The 19086-nt window shown below is 38.2% G+C and overlaps 1 protein-coding gene across 1 annotated transcript in view; it reads right to left on the reverse strand.

Annotated features, from left to right (window-relative positions):
- Positions 1-19086, reverse strand: part of SH2B3 (SH2B adaptor protein 3) — an 858564-nt gene that overhangs the window by 37760 nt on the left and 801718 nt on the right. The gene's annotated exons all lie outside the window — the stretch shown is intronic.

Consider the following 19086-nt stretch of genomic DNA (forward strand, 5'->3'; position numbering starts at 1 on the left):
TTCCCTGTGTTCCCACAATTCCCATTTTTCCTTTGTAGATTCCTCCTACCTTTTTCTAAATATCTCAGTTACAGTTGTTTTACATATATCACTATATTCACCACTTCTAATATAGTTGGTTTAGATTCTGATTTCTATCTTCTAGTAATTGCTGTTTAGGCAGCCACCATAATTAGAGACAACAAGGCCTTACCATGTCTAGGCAATTCCGATTCTGTATCATAGCTCAGAAAAATCATCTCCCTCATCAGACAAATCTGCCTACCCAGCATCTCCGACAGTGCAACCCGCAGGGAATCCTTAAAGTCTGCCAATTCACAGCATTCCCAGAAAATATGTTCCCAATTACCTCTTTCTTCCCCTTCACACCTCCAACATTTGCTGTCTACCTGAGGAATAATTATCTGAAGTCTACTTGGGTTATAAAAATATCTATGTAAACATTTCCAAGCAAAAATCCTAAATCTTCTAGATTCAGTTGCATATTTGGGAGACATACCTATATCCTCCCATTGTTTCTTTGTGAATTGCTTATCCAATTTCTCTTCCCAATCCCTGATATCAATCATTTATAGGGAAGGCAATCTCTAACCTGCAGTCCAAATAAATTCTTGGCATCTTCCCAGTCTATCATCTTTCCCTCTCAAGTTATTTTCTCCCAATACCTTGGTTCCTTTGCCAGTTTTCTCCAATAAATTTCAGCCACCTCTTGCCTACTCTTTATATGTCTAGTTGCAGCCATCCCTATTGGCAGAATCTCCTTTCTCCATTCCTGTATTGGTTAAGTTCTTAGAATATTTTCTGCTTCTTTATGGATATAAAATTCTGTATGATTACTGTTATTCTCCTTATAGGCCTGCATCCAAAATTCCAGTCTCTCCTTGTTTCTTGAGCTTCCCCACTGTTTCAACATCCACCCTTTCCACTTTGAATTATAGTTTTCTGCTTGTGCTATGTATAGGAGCCTTAACTGTGTAGCTCTGAAATACCTATTTAAATTGGGTAATCCCAACCATCCCTGTTCTACTGGAATAATCATCTTATCCCACTTGACTCCTGCAGTCTTCCCCTGCCAGATAAAGTCTTTCAGCTCTTTATTAATTGCTAACCACAACTTCTCTTCTGGTTGATAAAAATATGCCTGACCCATGTATAAGACTAATGGGACTAAAAACATTTTCACTGCTTGTATGTTACTATCCATATCCATATAACAAAGCTTCCATTTTCTCGGTTTTTGTATTATCTTTTGTTTAGTCTTTTCCCACATACCCTTAGCTGCCACACCAGAATCATTTTAATCCATACTCCTAAATACTTAATTTTATCATGTTCCCATAAATAAGGATATTGCCGAATCAATTCTTATGTGGGTACATAATTTACCTCTATTGCCTTTGTTCTAACTTCATTAATTTTGTATCTCGAAAAGATTTGAAATGGTTTCAAAGTGTTCCACAACACTGTAATGTACCTTTCTGGTTTTGTCAGGTATAAAATAATATCATCTGCAAATACGGCCAGCTTTTCTTGACTAACATACCGATTATATCCTTGAATTTTGGAGTCCCTTATTTTCTTTGCCAATGATTCTGAATATAATGCAAATAAAGGGGAAAGAGGACACCACTACCTAGTTCCTCTTCTCAAGCAGAAATTATCAGGAAGAACCCCGCTCACTTTAATTTTTACCTCCAATCCCCCATATATACCCTAATCAACCTTACATTTTTTTTCAGAAAATGCAAATGCTTCCTCTGCATCAAGAACCACCAACAACAATGGTGTTTTCTTACATTCTGCTTCCCTCTGGATCATCAGTGTTCTGTTCATGCTGTCAAATGTTTACCTCCCCTCCACAAAATCACATTTTTTTTTTTTTTTAATCTTTATTTTACATTTGTTAACCGGGGGTGTCTGACTGAGCCGAAAAGGCCCTTTTTCAGCAGAGGCCCGGGGAGAAAAGCTCCACAAAGAAAAATTACAGACACATTTAGTTATTTAGACATAATCAGTATACACACAAATTACAAGAGACATGTTTTTACAGTGGTATGCGGCACAAACAGTTACAGTGGAGAGAACAATCAAAAAAATATTAATTTTAAAAATAAAGGTAAGTAATAGATTTGTGGTGTACAGCTGAACTTTGGAATGTAGGTAGAATACATACATAGTACACAGGTATAGTACATACATTGTAGATTAGCCAGTGTTTGTGAGTAAGATTGAAAAACTATTATCAATTGCTCTAGATTTAGTATGCATATGTTATCCGCTTTCACTAGCCTAGCAAATAAAATAAAATAAAATAAATAAATAAATAAAGTCCTTCTATACTGCATAGCTTATAAACAAAGGGATTGTGTCTATATCTAGGGATGTCACTCTCCACATTTACTCAATCCTCTTTAGGCCAATTATTGCATGCATCTGTCCATGCACACCTTACTAAAAGGATACAAGGTCTAAACAATATGTTCTACCTACAATGACTGACTCAAAGCCCTGTAAATATACTCTGTATCCTACAAACTGTTAAGAGGTGACCTGTGTCTGGCGTACAAGGCATCCTCTAACCCAATACGGATGGATTTACTGCACATCTGCAAAACAAATTGAGTCAAAAATACTCAGTCTAGGGAACTAAACATGTTCTGCAGCATCAACACAACAGTTTGGAGAGACAAGTGTACCTCACAGAGGATACGGCTGCTCCAGAACAGACTCCCCATCCATGTATAACAAAGCTCATCCTTGCCCATATTCAAACCCAACTTGTATCTTTGGATGAGAAACAGAAAGTTTACTCTGGTACTGCACCCTGTACTACTAATGGACACAGGCAGCTCTTTAATGCTTTATCCTAAACATGGGTCCCCTCAAATTATCTACGGTATGATCCCAGTTATTCTCACTAGGAGTAACCTATAATTATCGACCATGGGATGGGTTAGGCCAATGTAACACCAAATGGGACTGGTTAATTCAAGCAGAGAATCTGACTAGGCTTAAAATGGTCTGCAAGGGCAGATACCTAGTACTTACCTATGAACCTATAATCAAAAAATCAGTTAAGCAGCTGAGCCTAAGCTATCTTAACAGCACAGCATTATTTATGAGGGGACTTGAATTTACCTTTACAGTACTTGGAAGAATGGTGCAATTGAAAATTATCTTTGTGGTGAGATGAAGTCAGCATTCGAATAACATAATATAAAAAAACTGATAGACTTGCAAAAAATGGATGGGGATATTCCTTATGCTGCATGTATGAATAACAATATTATATTGGATTCTACAGAAGATGTGGGGTTAAATAAGAGACATATTTAATACTTGTGAGAGCCCTTTGTACTAGCTGGAATGTTCTTCCTGACAGCCATTTCACAGCAAGTTGTTTAAAGTTCTTTAGATTGTGTGTGTAGCATCTCCCAGATGTACACAAACTGGTGCCATTGCATCTGGATGGGCAAACACACCCATTCAGTACTGAAGGTTCTATCTATTAATGTTCTGATGTGGGGTTAAATAAGAAACATATTTAATACTTGTGAGAGCCCTTTGTACTAGCTGGAATGTTCTTCCTGACAGCCATTTGACAGCAAGTTGTTTAAAGTTCTTTAGATCGTGTGCGTAGTATCTCCTAGATGTACACAAACTGGTGTCATTGCATCTGGATGGGCAAACACACCCATTCAGTACTGAAGGTTCTACCTTTCTGGTACAAATACAGAGGTTTATAAATTTTCAGTCAGCAACAGGATACAACTGTTATCCCATGCACGGAATGAGACTGAAGAACCAGATTTGAAAGTACCAAAGAGGCCTGATAGGAGATCAAATTCAGTGGACGTTGAGGGTGAGAATGATATGCAGACCAAGAAGGAAGCAACACATTTGAGTTTTTCAGTTTATAGGTTGATTCTCCCTAACAATTCACCAGAACAACATTTCAGGGTAAATGAAGATATCAACAGAAGGAATGGAATTTTGTTTTTACTCTGAACTTACTGTATAGTGGGAGTTTTGTGAATAAATGGAGACTGACCATTGGGACAGAAGTGATAATTTTTTTTATTTTTATAGTACTTTTTTGTTTTGCAGTGGATTTAGAGTTATAAATGTGTGAAAAGACATTGGATATGCTACAGAACTTAAGGATGTGATAGTAAAGAGTGTAACTTAAGATGATCTTTATACTGGCATGTTGTTCTACACTGTATTTTTATGAACATTTTTGTAAAAGAGCTAATAGTATGCACTGGACTTAATGGCTCTATCTCATATGTACAATTATGTTATTCTGATGAGAAATGTTCTTATTTTTAGTTAAAAATTACATAACAAAACCTTTGTTCAAGACTGGTAATTGGGCTTGTCTTGTATTAAGGATTACAGCCATTGCCAGCATTATGGCATAGAGGGATAAAGCCCTAACTATGGCCTAGGCAACCCGGGTTCTGCATGAAGGAATGGGTGAGCCCTTCTCATAATTACCTTCAGTAAATATCTGGCTGTCAGATATCTTAAACAGTTTTAATCAGACTATTTCATCAAATATTTTGAATCAGCTGATGATTCATTCAGTTTTAAATGTTATAACTACAGCCTGTTTTACATTACCTATTGCTGTACAGTATTATATAAACTGGTTTAAAGTATTGAACTGTGGTGGTGGTGCTGCGGTAGCGTTGTCGCCTTACAGTAAGATGTTGTCCTGTTCGATTCTCAGCTAAAGCGTCTTCTGTGTGGAGACATGCGTGAATAGGCGTACCTTCGTTGAAGGTTGTGCGTCAGGGCTGGCAACTCGGTACGTAAAAATCTACTGCCAATCATTAGTGGACCGAGGTTCCGCTGTGGCGACCCCTAACCAGGAAAAGCCGAAAGATACAACAACAAAAAATGTATTTATTTGTTTCTTTCTATTTCTTATCATGATTATGTGTCTGAGCATAGGTTGTTCCCTTTCAGTGATGACCGAGACAGAAAAAAAAACAAGGTGTAATATGTGTACAAAAGGCACATAAGCAAAACTGCAATGACTTTAAGCAACTTAGCAGAATTAATACAAATAGAACATAGTAAAACATAAACAGAGTTTTAGAAAAGATGACAGTGCATATCTAATTTAAGCCTCGCGTTTGCACGGGCTGGTGCTCAGTTAGAGCTGCTCAAAGTTTGGCGACTTTATCCAGAGGTCTGAAGTGCATCTGAACTGAAATCCAAGGCATCCACTGGTAACAACTGAAAAATAAGTATATTTTAAACCTGGATTGCACTTTGAGAAGTGTATTTAATTGAACTGCTCCTCATTTTTGCTGTTTTGCTCGAGTCTGTTTTTGTTCTGCACTTTGAATTTTTAGTACTACTGTCTTACGTAGCATAGGTTAGATATAGCCTTGCTGAACCTGGGCTGTTTGGTATCACTTGAGCACTAAAACCAGCCATCATACATTAAGAGGGCCTCCCTGAACCCTTGTGGAGGAAGTGTGTGGTTCAAGATTCATCTGAGTTGGGGATTTATGGGGAAAGGCTCAGCGTGGGGCCTTCCCACTGGTAGCTTTTGTTAAGACTGTTTAATTCTTTTTGCATTTAAGCTTCACATCTGCATGTGGCTGAGCACTGTGTAATGGGCTTTAGTGGTGCCATGTATAGAAGCAAATGCCTAGAAACAATTTTTTCCCCTAGATGGCTGTTAGTAGAATCCTCCAAAGCTTCTCTGATGCACTGTGGTCAACTCAGCCACGCACTGAGCAGCGTTAATAGAATAAGTCCCCTTGTAAACCCTAGATCAAAAGCTGATCTAACCTGCCCACTTCCTAATAGTACTTAGGGACTAACCTGCTACAATAGTTGGTCAGTTTCCCAACATTTTTCCAGCCAGCCTGATTGACATGGGCATCCTCAGTCAATGTAGTAATTGCCTCATGTATATTGACAACCAATTGTTCTTTAAGCAAACAAATACAGTACGTAAGAAATGTAACTATACCATCAAATTGGAATCAATCATCTCATGTGACAGTAGTCAGGATATCAAACAGGCTGTCAACACACACCTCTCCTCTTACACAAGATAAGGTCATGACACATAAACCCACACACACAGAGGTACTCACTAAAATCCTTCCAAAAGACTAGAGACCTCCCAAGCGCAAACCACTCACACATACCGGAAAACAAATAAAATCCAATACACATAATAGCACACATACCAGTGTCTCAGCAAACAAGCCCCTTAGGCAAAACACCTCAAGACCGAATGTCTTGGTCATAGGTGACTCAATAGTGAGACACACAGATGTACCCCTCACCAGGCTGGACAGGGAGAAGGTCACGGTCAGCTGCCTGTCAGGTGCCAGGATCTGTCAAATCACCCATGCACTCAAGTCACTCAACAACAAGTACCGTTATGACTCTGCCATAGTCCATGTTGGGGTGAATGACTTGAGATGTACCTCTCTGGACTATATGAACAGAAACATGACTGAACTCTCAGAGTATGTGTCCCAGGGAGGTGTGACCCTAGCCCTACGCAGCAATGCCACAATAAAGACAAAAAAATGACTGACTTCAGCAATTGGCTTAGATTCTGGTGTCAATCCAGTGGGATCCAGTATCTGTCAGCCTGGGAGGACATGGTAGACAGGCCCTGCTACTTTGCCAGAGATTGTCTGCACCTGTATCTTCTTGGCTTTCAGATATTGGCAAAGGCTCTTGCTTCCCCCATTGTGACTTTTTTAGGCAATGTCAAAAAAAGAAAACTTCCGACGTAACAAAACCCACTCAGGACAAACTCAAGGTTTTGCTGCTTAATGCCAGGAGGCTAAACAGGAAACTGCACTCCCTGGAAGCACTCTTCTCCCTGGAAGATGCTGACTTCTGTGCAGTCACAGAAACATGGTTCAGGGTTGCGGATAGCACCCTGGCCATAGAAGGTTAGCAACGTTTTCCACATGTTCAGACCTCAAAATGAGAATCAGCATGTAAGGACCACAGATGGAGATGTATCCATCTTCATTAAAGCCAAGTACACCTCCAGACTGTTAAAACAGTACAACTCCATTGAGCTACTTTAGGTTCAACTAACTATAGGCAAAGTACTCTACCACATCATTGTTAGCTACAGGTCCCCAAACATGAGCTAAGAAAAACACACAGCCTACCTGGACCTACTGGAGTCACTCACCATACAAACAACTTGTTCACGGAAGATTTCAACTCTCCTTCCATTGACTGGGTGACTTACATGAGTTCAAACCTTGACTGCCCAGAGGTTTTTGGACTTCGTCAATACAAATGCCCTGGAACAGATAGTCAGCACCCCCAGAAAGGGTTCAAATGTCCCAGAACTGATACTCACTTACATGGAGGGGGGGTCATTGCACCCCCTCCTGTGTGATACCCTCCCTGGTAAGGTCAGACCATAAATCTGTTTCGTTCACGGTAACTATTGGACCTAACATCCCCACTGCAGCAATAAAACTAAAAAATTTTTCCAAAGCTAAGTACTACCTACTAAGCAATGATACAAACAAAAAGTGTTAAACCCCCTGCAAACAAGGCCAACGACGCCTATACAGAGGTGTATATTGATGCCTTATATAAACACCTAAACAAGTATATATACTCTGCTGTACCTGATTGAATCAAAACCAGGTCCTCAAAAAAACAAGCCACCCTGGTGGACCTCAAGTATAAATATGTTATATAAACTGTTATCTAACAGCAACAGGGGACTGACTCAGCAGAGAAAAAAAACCCTCCACAGCTTGAACAAGCAAATCAGACATTTTGTAAAGTCCGCTAAAGCTAATTATGAAACTAAAATAGCATCCCTAGCAAAGGATAACCATAAGGCATTCTTTACCTATGTTAGAAATTTAAAAGGGAATGCCCAGCTATGTGCCAAATTCATATAGCACCTGAGGTAATTGGCGAACCTGCGAGACAACAGATTCGGCACAAACTTTACCCCCTGTCCCCACCAGCCATACCCCTAACCATTTCTAAGGAAGGTTGAGTAAGAAGATGTATTACTGTTGTGAAGAGTGGCTGTAAGGTGCTAGTACATATTTTTCAACTGTCCCGGATTTTCAGGGACCCCCCTAATTTTGACTCAAATTTTAACTCTGTCCTTCCTAATCCCTCCTAAAACTGGTGACTTTTGGGGAAAAGGTGGTGAATTGAACTTAATAAATAATGACAACGGTGATTATGTGAGGTAGTGCCAGCTATTCCAGACAGAGTAGGGCAGTGCTTGTGTAGCATATGTCAGCATAGCTAGATGGAGTTTTGTAAAGAATTTTATGTAATTTAATATCAAACTGATTTGTACAGATGCTTCTGTTAAAAATATATCAACAGTGGGTCCAGCTGGACAGAAAAGAAGTATGCATTTATATCAGTCTGTACTGTTGTAACTGAGGAAATGTATATATGTTAACAAAGGATGCTGGAAGGGAAGGGGTTAAGCTCAGCTCAGCTTACCTTACAAAATATAGCCAAAAATTAAATAACTTGGTTTAGGCCATAAATATTTTATATCACAGGCCTGAATGCAGCCAGTGACGCAATGTCCAGGAAAGGCCTGGGCTCTTATTGGACTTAATGGTGAATTAATTGCTACTCTAGGGTGCCAGGGAATGGCTGGTTAGTCTCTGCAGAAGGATGAAAGTATTTGAATTGTTTTATAGTCCCCAGATGCCTTAGCAAAGCCCTAGGTGTGTATTGTGATACATCTGTGTTAGGTCCTGGTTCATCTTTTTGTCTGTTTGTCGGGGGGGGGGGGTAGTGTGGGAACCACAGACGCAGGTGACCAGATGCAATGTCATTCTATTGCCAACACTAAAACTGTATTTAGACATTAGTAAGAGATGTGACAGGAGACACTCAGCACTCTGTCATACACCTGACAACAAAGACACTCAACCAATTCATCTTTCCTTGCTTTTCTATGTAACATAACTAAGCACAGTAATTCTTCAATTACTTAGAAAATGCAGTGAGATTAGTTAAATATTATTTTTCTGCATCTGTCTGAATCTTTCCATCTGTGTTGTTTTTTATACTTCTTATAAATTGAAACGCTGGCATTTACTGTAAATAGATATTCAGTATTTTCAAGTTTTTTTATTTTATTATTCATTATTAAATAAATATATCTAAAACTTTTATTGTAGCTGGTCTTTTAGAAAATATTTTAACCTCTAAGAGGAATTGCATGTATTTGGTGGCACTGTGGTTTCATGCTTCTGAAAGTCTTTCCACTTGGTCAAACATTACTATTTGTATAAGTATTAACTTTACTAAGAGTAATTGTGTAGCCTGGTGAGAGCCTTAAAGTAGCTGGCTGGTGACAGTGAATCTACATTATAGTCTGTGTGAAGGTAAAATAGTGGGTAAATCTGTGCCAGCGTTTCCCAGATTTGTGTGTGTGTATGTGTGTATGTATGTATGTGTGTGTGTGTCTGTGTGTGTGTGAAAATTAAATCAAAAGGAGTGTGTATGTCAGCTACTTGGAACAGGGACACAGAGCACTGATATCTGCAGAGAGAAAGGCAAAGTCTTATTTGGGGTCTGGAGAGGAAAACCCAGCCCCATTGTCTGGAGTGTGCTCCCTATGTGCTCTTAAGGGAAATTGTGCTTGGTGCAGAGAACTGCATCTGTAAATAGTGTGTGTGTATATCTATCTTCGTCCTAAGTGAACATTCCCCACCAGTGTCAGTGGTCAGTATTGAAGCTCCCTGATTACTGGCCTAGAGGAGGGATGTCATAATAATAATTATAGACTTATTTTACTTTAGATACTGTATATTAATGAACTTTCTTTTATTCTGTCAGTTGTCTTAATTTGATAATAAAAAAGAGTCCTTGACATGGATTTGTCCCTGATTGGTTGAAAGGTATGTGCTGGTATATAGAATGCAGCTGGATAGAAGAAGATACAGAAGGGATGTGATGTGAGAAGTCATAAAAGAAGCATGGAGACAAAGGCAAGGTATTGAGCCAGGAGATGTTGAAGGACAATAGGAGGGTGTAATAAAAATAAAGGGTATGTGAGGAGAAGAGTAGAAAGTGGTAAGGAAACGGGAGAGGAAAGGAAGTGGTTTAGGGAGAAAGGATGACACAGACACAGACTATAGATATATCAGTATAGTGCCATTAAATAAGGTGAAGGAGAGCATATCTTAGGAGTGTAAAAGGAAAGTGTAGACAGAAATTGCCCTACAGAGAAACTAAGAAATTAGTTTTAGCAAAAATACAAATATAAAACAACTGAGACACCACAGGGTCAATCAAAAGGTATTAATTTAATAGCCAGTATAACAGACAAACTAAATGAGGCTCAAGGGATTGACAGTAACGCTACAGAAAATCGCAGTTTTATGCATTTCTAGACTAACAAAGTAACACCCCGTTTTAAGGGCTATGACCAATAAAGTCTGTTCTGTTTGTGAAGAAATCTTGGGTGGTGTTGTTTATGAGGACTTTCATGATGACTCTGTAATTTTTCCAGGTGACGAAGGACACTGTCTTTTTGACTTTCAAGCAGGCTTCATAATATCAAAATAAATGTTTAAATAAATATAGTACGATGCATATCAAGCCACGTAGAAATCTGTTCTACAAAATTTATCTTCAACATTACATTGCTGTGATTTTACACAACCTATAAACTAGACTATATAGCAGTTTTACACAATAAAATAATAAAGCAATAATCCATGACTATGTGTCAGTATATCAGAATTTACCCACTGTCGGTGTGGTTTGATTACAACGGTGAAGCCTGAGTGATTAAACATAGCCAACTGTGGGTAAATCCTGATATATATACCCATAAACAGGAGTGAATTATTTCTTTAATACAATAGCATTATTTAAGAAAGAAATTACTTTTCTTTCTTAAATAATGCAATTGTATAACAACACTTCTGTCTTCTACTGCATTGTTCTTGCAATACTGATTGTGCATGTGTATGGGACTAACGTTTCCAGGCTTGCATTGTACATCAGTGCAGAAGAAGCAAAGGAGAAAATAGAATCTCTCTTGCTGTTTATTTATTTATTTTTTAACTGTGCAAAAATATGAGGAAAATCAGGTATGTTTCTGTTTTAGTTTTGCAGAATGTACCTGATTTTTCACATATTTTGTTATGTCCTCCAGTATATGCCAATAGAAAAGTCTGGCTGCTCAATGGTACTTCAGTGGCCGGACATTTTTCTCTTGGTATGTGGTTAATTTACAATGGGTACACTGGTTGAGCTGTACAATCAGCATGCTCATTTTTGAATAGTAATGAGCAATTATGTAAGCAATAATGCCTGACAGGGTGTGTGTTAATGTGCAATTAACACCCGCCCGGGGGTGTTATGACGCACAACGTAGCAGGTAGAGGGCCTCTACACCCCTGGAAGGGTGTTAATTGCACATTAACACACACCCTGGAGGGCATTATTGTGTTTACAGAATGGGCTCTCTGTAAAAGTGCTGTGTTTTGCTTACTTGTTTTTTTAAGTACTATATTATTTTTTTTTTACATATTTTTGATGTAAAATAGTTCCTCTGCCTAATGTTTCAAACTTTCTGTAGTATATATTAACGGTACTGGAGGAAGCATTTTACATGACAAATATATAAAAAAATAATTTAAGTAAGTAAAACACAATGATTTTACAGACAGTCCATTCTCATTCTCTCATACACATTCTCTTCTCCTTTCACACACACATACACACACACACAGAGTCTCTTCTGGTTTTATACTTACATTCACTCACACAAGCATAACTCTCAACCTCTTAGCATAAAAAATCTGGACAAAGCCAAAAATAATGGGGGTACAAAGTCCACAAATAGGGACACATTTTAAATACTGTTCTTATAAACTAGAAAGTTGGTAGAATAAAATGTCTTGTATTACAACGCAATTTCTGAAGGATATAAAGCCTGAAACTCAAATGCCTATCATTATTTAGTGAATTCACTCTTCACTTATTTGCCACAAAACTTCAGAAAACCACAAATTTTATGTGGAACAGACAAAAAATATGAGGCAAAAATCTGAACATTCTGTGAAAATTTGGACAGTTGAGAGCTATGCACAGAAGACGACTCTCATTCTCTCTCTCGATCTCACTCACTCACACACACACACACACACACACACACACACACACACACACACACAGTCTCCTCTGCTTTCATACACACATTCAGTCACACACAGACAGAAACATAAACACACTCATACAGATACATACACACACATACACTTTTTTCTGTTACTATTTTTTACACTCACTAAACAGCAAAATCTCTGCTTAGCGAGTGTAAGGTAATGGCGGCTGCTAGTTCTTTGCAGTCCAAGCTCCATGGCAGCTTGATATGCTGCCGTGAAGCGCTGGACTCATTTTTCAGCAGCATTACTTGTACATTAATATCCTGCTGGAGAACGTTCGTTCTCCAATCAGGGTGCTGATGTACAGTTCACCCATTCTCTAATGTATAATACAAGTTGCCACACGGATTGCATCAATGCTGCTGTTGTTTGAGCATTCTTTTATAGCTAGTCTCCCTTTTTAAACAGATAGACATTCTTATATGCATAAGTTTACTACAATGAAATTATTAAAGCAGCATTCTTTGCAATATTAAAAGAATCTTTTAAACAAATAATATTATGCATATTGACAGTGATGTGATTTTATCCAAATTATACATAAAATTACATACAAAAAAATAAAACTGATATTGGTACAGCAGATCAAGGGTGTAACCTTTTCAGATCATAACATGTCTGTGACTGTCTAAATTAGTGTCTCAAACAACAGACGTATAGCTTGCAAAACAGTATATTTAATAGAGAAAACACATACATTTTTTAAGAGCTTGAGGTAACATACTGAATAGATTTGTCCATTTTTTTAAATGCCAAATGGGCTGGGGACAAAAAAATACAAGTATGTCGAAAGTACAAAATATAATTGTCTAGCCAACATTCCTGGAGCATATGGCTCATATAAAAAAGTAAACACCTTACTGTCTCTTCCTATCAGCAGAACCCTGTGATTTTGTGCAGGTATGTTTGAGTATCCCTATCTCGACTTTTAATTTAGGCTGAGAAAACAGAATGGATATATTAATGCAGTAAATCAAAGATATTGTAAAGCAAAAGAAAAATAAAACTGTAATTATTCTATATTTCTATAAATTAAAATGTGAGATTGAGATGACCTGGTCATACCCTACCCTGTGACCTATTTAGGTAATTATACATCTCTCTCCACCTCTCTGTTCAGTACTCGTGTTTTCACAACAGGAGAAACTGTTTTAAGTTAAACATGCATTTCAGACCTCTTTTTGCTTTTAGGACACAAGATACCTCTGTTTTAAGTTAATATTTAACAAACATTTCAAGTTTATTTTGTTTGCTGTACACAAAATGTTTTTGCTATCAGACATGCTGTAAGTGGATTGGACACTCTAACTTGGCCCTAGGTGTGAGTTTGTACGTGTGTGCCTTCTGTGGAAGGTTTGGCGCTGGGCTAGCAACTCAACACTGTAAAACTTCACTGCCAATCATGAGCAGACAGATGATCTGCTGTAGTGACCTCTGACCGGGAAAAGATGAAAGAAGCAGAAGACTCATAAGACCCCTTAATGTATACATCAGCAAAAACTGACTTTGTAACTGTCTTTCTGTTCTGGAATTTGAGAAAAATACACAAATTAACTTACTGTGGTCATTTTGCATCTTAAAGGGAGAGGAGAGGGTAAACATATTTTAATGTAATAATATATAAATATTAAATGTATAAGACCATAATTCTCCAAGCTGGCCACATGACAGAAAACTGTGTGTGTTATTATAGCAATAACCCACGCCTGGGTGTGGGTAATGCTGGATTTACCCACGGTTGGCGTGGTTTGGTCCCGAGGCCGAGGACCAAACAAAGCCAACCGTGGAATACAGCATTACCCACCCAGAAGTGGGTTATTGCTATTATACCATGACATTATTTAAGAAAAGAAACTATTACTTTTCTTAAATAATGGCATAGTATAATGCCTGTTTACTGCCCTTCCGCAGATGTCTGGCATCCGCGGCAGTTCTGATGTACTGCGCCTGCGCGGTACATCAGAGTTGAGCAAATGCAACGGAGAAAGCAAGATCTCCGTTGCTTTTTTACTGTTTTAAGCTATGTTAAATGGGTTTAACATAGCGAGACAGTTTTAAAATAAGCAACGGAGATGTCCGTTAATTATTTTAAAACTGTCTCACTATGTTAAACCCATTTAACATAGCGAAACAGTAAAAAAAGCAACGGAGATCTTGCTTTCTCCGTTGCTTTTATTTAAAAACCTGTCTCGCTATGTTAAATGGGTTTAGCATAGCGAGACAGCTTTAAAATAAGCAACGGAGATCTCCGTTGCTTATTTTAAAGCTGTCTCGCTATGTTAAACCCATTTAACATAGCGAACAATGTTAAAAGTAGAGTTATACTAATGGAAAAAAGTCCGGGCGACCAGACCTTTTTCCATTAGTATAACTCGATTTACAATGTGCACGCTGGCCAATCAGCGTGCACGTTTTGGGGGGGGGTCATGGTATAATAGTTTATCTCCCTGTGGCACTGAATTCAAGTGCACATAGATAAAACTTTAGTTAAATGGGTTCTGCTTCAGCGGGTACCTCATTTCTAAGGCTTAAAACTGAAACAAGGATGGACTGGAATTTATGTCTAGTTTGGAGTGTTCATTAGGTGTTGTTTTAATTAAGGTTTCACCTGAAGTATTTAACGGCAAGGGGGATGTGGTTCCAGATTTTATAGATGCAAGAGAAATAGAAATAGTTGCCAGCAAAGTTGTTTGATTTAGTTATTAGAAGCAGCTTTTATCTAGGAGCAGAGTCCTCTTTGTTGAGTAGTAGCAAGGACATAAGTTACGTCAGGGCATTTTTCAGGTCTATGAATAATGTTGTATAGTAGCTGCGTCAGTGCCAGGGAACAGGGCAGTTCTATGCTTTAGAGCTACACAGTGGTGATATATGTAAGTAACATTAGCAACAAATGTGACTGCTTCACTGTAACACTGCTGAAGGAGATTGGTCAGTGTTGTTTAATGGTTAATGAAAACGGGTATTACATAAAGGAGAGTTGGAAGGGACAAAGATGAAGCAATGCATTTTCTAATATTATCTGGGCCAATTTTTAATTTTTTTAATTACATCTTTTAAATGATAGGCAAACTGCAAGTTATCATCAATTATTTCACAGTGTAGCTTAGTATGGGTTATTAATTCAATTTTCATATTACTTATGGAGGTTACAGTGATGAGGCATTTCTGGATAGAGAGTTGCTTTGGACATCTGAGGTATCGGCTGGGGAGAAATGGGCATGGGGTGAATAGGATGAGCTTGGATATTTTGGAGCTTAGATGAAGCTGGGAATCAGATAACCATGATACAACAGAGGTAAGGGAATCCTGGGTCAGTTGTTGGAGTGTATCCATTTTTTAGCAGCACACATTAGAGTGGAGCCAGCTACATATTGGATGATTTTTGGATGTTTCCTTTTAGAGTTAAAGCCATTCACAAATATGTTGAAAAGGACAAGGCTCAGAATAGAGCCCTGAGGGACTCCCACTGCTATGGGAAGAAAAATAGAGATGCTATTTTGCCACTTAACAGCCTACTGTCTGCAGGACAAGCGAGTGTGGGAGTACATATGCCAAGACAGGACAATTTCTGCAGCAGTTTTATGTGTGAAAAAGTGCCAAAAGCCCTCAATAGATCAAGTAAGACTGTGGAGATTAGGTTTCCCTCATTTCTGTTTTTGATTTATAGTGGCTTAAAGTTAAAAGGGCCATAGTAGTGCTATGACTAGGGTAGAAGCCATGCTATACTGGATAGAAGTGTAATGTCTGAAATGAAGGAGAGTAGTTATAGCTGGACACATTCTCAAAGACTTTTGAGAGTGGGGATAGAATAGTTTTTGGTCTATGGTTGGTAAAATCTGTGGAAGTGACGCCCTTGTGTTAGGGTAAGATTTTCTCATAGGTTGGAAACATAGCTTTTTTAATGGATTGGTTAATTAATATAGAAACAGACTGGGCCAGGGCATATGTTGTCATTTTAATGTATTCTCCTGGTAGGCTATCTGGGGCAGCAGTGGTTGGTTTTACAAGTATCTGTTATGGTGAATGTGGACATGGGTTCCAAGTAAAAAGTTTTATGGTGGAGTGTTGGTTTAAGAGGAAGGCTGTAGGGTAAGACTGCCAGAGAGACTCAGGAGAGAAGTTACAGAGGTGATGAAGTATGTATTGAATTAGGAGGCCATCTTTTGAATGATGGATAGCAAATGGGCTAGGTTGAGGAACTTGGCCAGGATTTAGTAGCTGCTTGAGTGAGGACCAGAAGAGTTTTAGGTACTTTTGATTTCAAGTTTTGGGATAGCTGTAATATGAAATCTTGTCAAATTTAATCTGTTGTGTGATGCTACTTCTGAGGTATTTATGTATTTGTAGGTTAGACCCTGTCCTATTTTTTTCTACAGGTTTAACATGCTTTGTCTCTCTCTGGTTTACAAGTTGATTGGTTTGTTTGGACAGTCACTGTGCTGGATTTGATTCTTTTGTTTCTTATAGGGCATGCACATTTAGAATATTGTGGAAAGTTAGACTGAATAGGGAGACAGCATCATCTAATTGAAGGGTTAATAACTGGTTCCACTTTATTAATTTTAAGTTTGAGATGAAGGTATCTTTTTGGAAGAAGAAGATGGACTGTGAATGCTGTTGTAGCCGTGGAATTTATGGATGTTGCAGTGGTCTTTTACAGAGACGTTAGGGAGCTGGTCGCTTAGGATGCTGAAGAGTGCACCAGTGGAGATAACTTTGTGCAGTTAGTGAGGATCCACCCTACGGTGAGTTCCTATCAGAATGCTTACTGTAGGTAGCTGGGGATGTAATAAGCTGTGTTAACCCAAATAAGATTGCATTGTTAGAGGTGTCATTGTTCAAGGTCTGCCAGTCACTGTTTAGATCGCCTTTTATGGCAGTTTCCTGTGGAATATTAGAGGAAGCCCATGAAAATAATTCTTCAGCTGTATTTCTACTGATGCCTGGAGAGGTATACAATCCTGCTATGCATAGAGACTTGTTTATTTAGTTTTAGAAGGGATATGAGGATGTCAGCATTATTTATTTCTGGGGGGGTTTGACGGATGACAAATTAACTTAAAGAAATTGTTGTAAAGTACATCAACATCATCTGCCTTCATTTCACTTCCATCTAGTCTTAGAAAATTACATCCTGGAGTCAAAATTTCTTCTTCTTTTAAATCTTGTTTTAGCCAACTTTCAGTACCAACAATGACATCTTGTGAGTGGTGAGCTGTCGAAGCATGGAAGTCTGCTAATTTACTTGACCTCAGAGCCTGTGTATTGCAGAAGGCAATATTTTACAGCTGGTGCTCAGCCATTAGCATGAAAGCACAAAGTAAAAGAGGTTTTCTCCCAGTTATTGAATGTAGAGATCAAGAAGCTAGGATGAATGGACAATGACCAGTTAGGAAAATGTTCCTTACACTAATAGGACTACTCCTTTGGGGATACCACAACCACTTTCCAGCAAAGAGCATGGAATTATCTGACTGCGTTAATACACAGCTAGGCTCTTCATATAAAATGTCATGTTTTAAAGTTGAAGATAAAGCTTGTGTTTTACTGTTTAACTTAATGTATGGTGCAGCAGTAGACACAAGTCCAATGATGATGACTAACTTGCAAACTAAAAGAGCAATATTGCAATTACTTTAGCTAGTGGCAGTTTTTCTGGTGGGGGGGGGGGGCTAGGTGTTGTTTTGGTGCTATGTATGTGTTTTCTTGTTTCCAGCTAGCTTCTTTAGGAGTTAGTATGACTAATTGCTCTGGGGATGACTAGTTGTTTCCGGTTTACTGCCCTTACTGTTATTGTAAGAATTTACTTGGGGATTCACTGTATTACTTACAAAATGATTCAGGTACTGATGTCTTATCATGTAATTAAAAATGTTAAACACTTACCACCTAACAGGGGAATCGGGTAGGTATCACATACTAGGCCTTTCCTTTTAAAAATGTTAAAGTATGTCACAATATCTGTAGGGGAAACCTGAACTAATTATATCATCTTGGAGTCTGCCGGGCATAAAGATGATCCCATCCCTGAGAGGAACATTTTTGGTATTTACTTTAAAAGATGAAGACAAATATATGCTTCATACAAGAAACACACACTCTCTTTCCAGTCTGACATTTATAGGAAAATTAGGAACCATATACATTTTCTTCAGGTAACATGACAGGTGTGGTATGGCTGTTTTAGTTAAGAGACTTTCCTTTTAAGGTGTTACAAGCAAAGGAAGTCACTGACGAGAGATTCATTAACAATGGTCGTCTACTTTTGGCTTGTCCTGTACATAGACAATGTGAAGACCAAGCTTCTTTTGGTTTTTACTTTAGATCCTATCTATCCTTAATAATCACGACTTTATTTTAGGTGTGACTGGAATGTACCCGTGAGTCCACCTTTTGATAACGAGGATCATTTGTGCCTTGTAAAGGAGAGAAACAAATGTTACCTGACTGTACTGATGCTCATGATTGTTTTGACTCATATTGTATTATTTATCCAAGAGGTAAATATTTTACATTTTTTTCATCACATAAATCCTGGTCAAGGATAGATTTCTTTCTTTTATAAGAAAACAATGGAAAGACATATGTATGGCTCCCAAGCATGCAACCAAATCCAAAAGGTTTAGGATTTTTGCTTGGAAGTGTTTCCATAGGTATTTTTATATCTGAAGCAGACTTCAAAGAATTTTCCTCATTATAGATAGCAAATGTTGGAGGTGTGATGCAGAAGAGTGAGGTAACTGGGAAAATATGTTTTGGGACTGTAATGAGTCGGTAGATTTTAAAAATTCTCTACATAATACTCTATCAGAAATACTGGGTGAGCAAATGGGTGTAATTAAGGAAATGATTCTTTTGACCTAAGATACAGGACATGAACTGCCTAGACATAGTAAAG

Source organism: Protopterus annectens, chromosome 4.part0, assembly GCF_019279795.1.
Source record: "Protopterus annectens isolate FY-2018-M chromosome 4.part0, PAN1.0, whole genome shotgun sequence".
Lineage (NCBI taxonomy): Eukaryota > Metazoa > Chordata > Ceratodontiformes > Protopteridae > Protopterus > Protopterus annectens.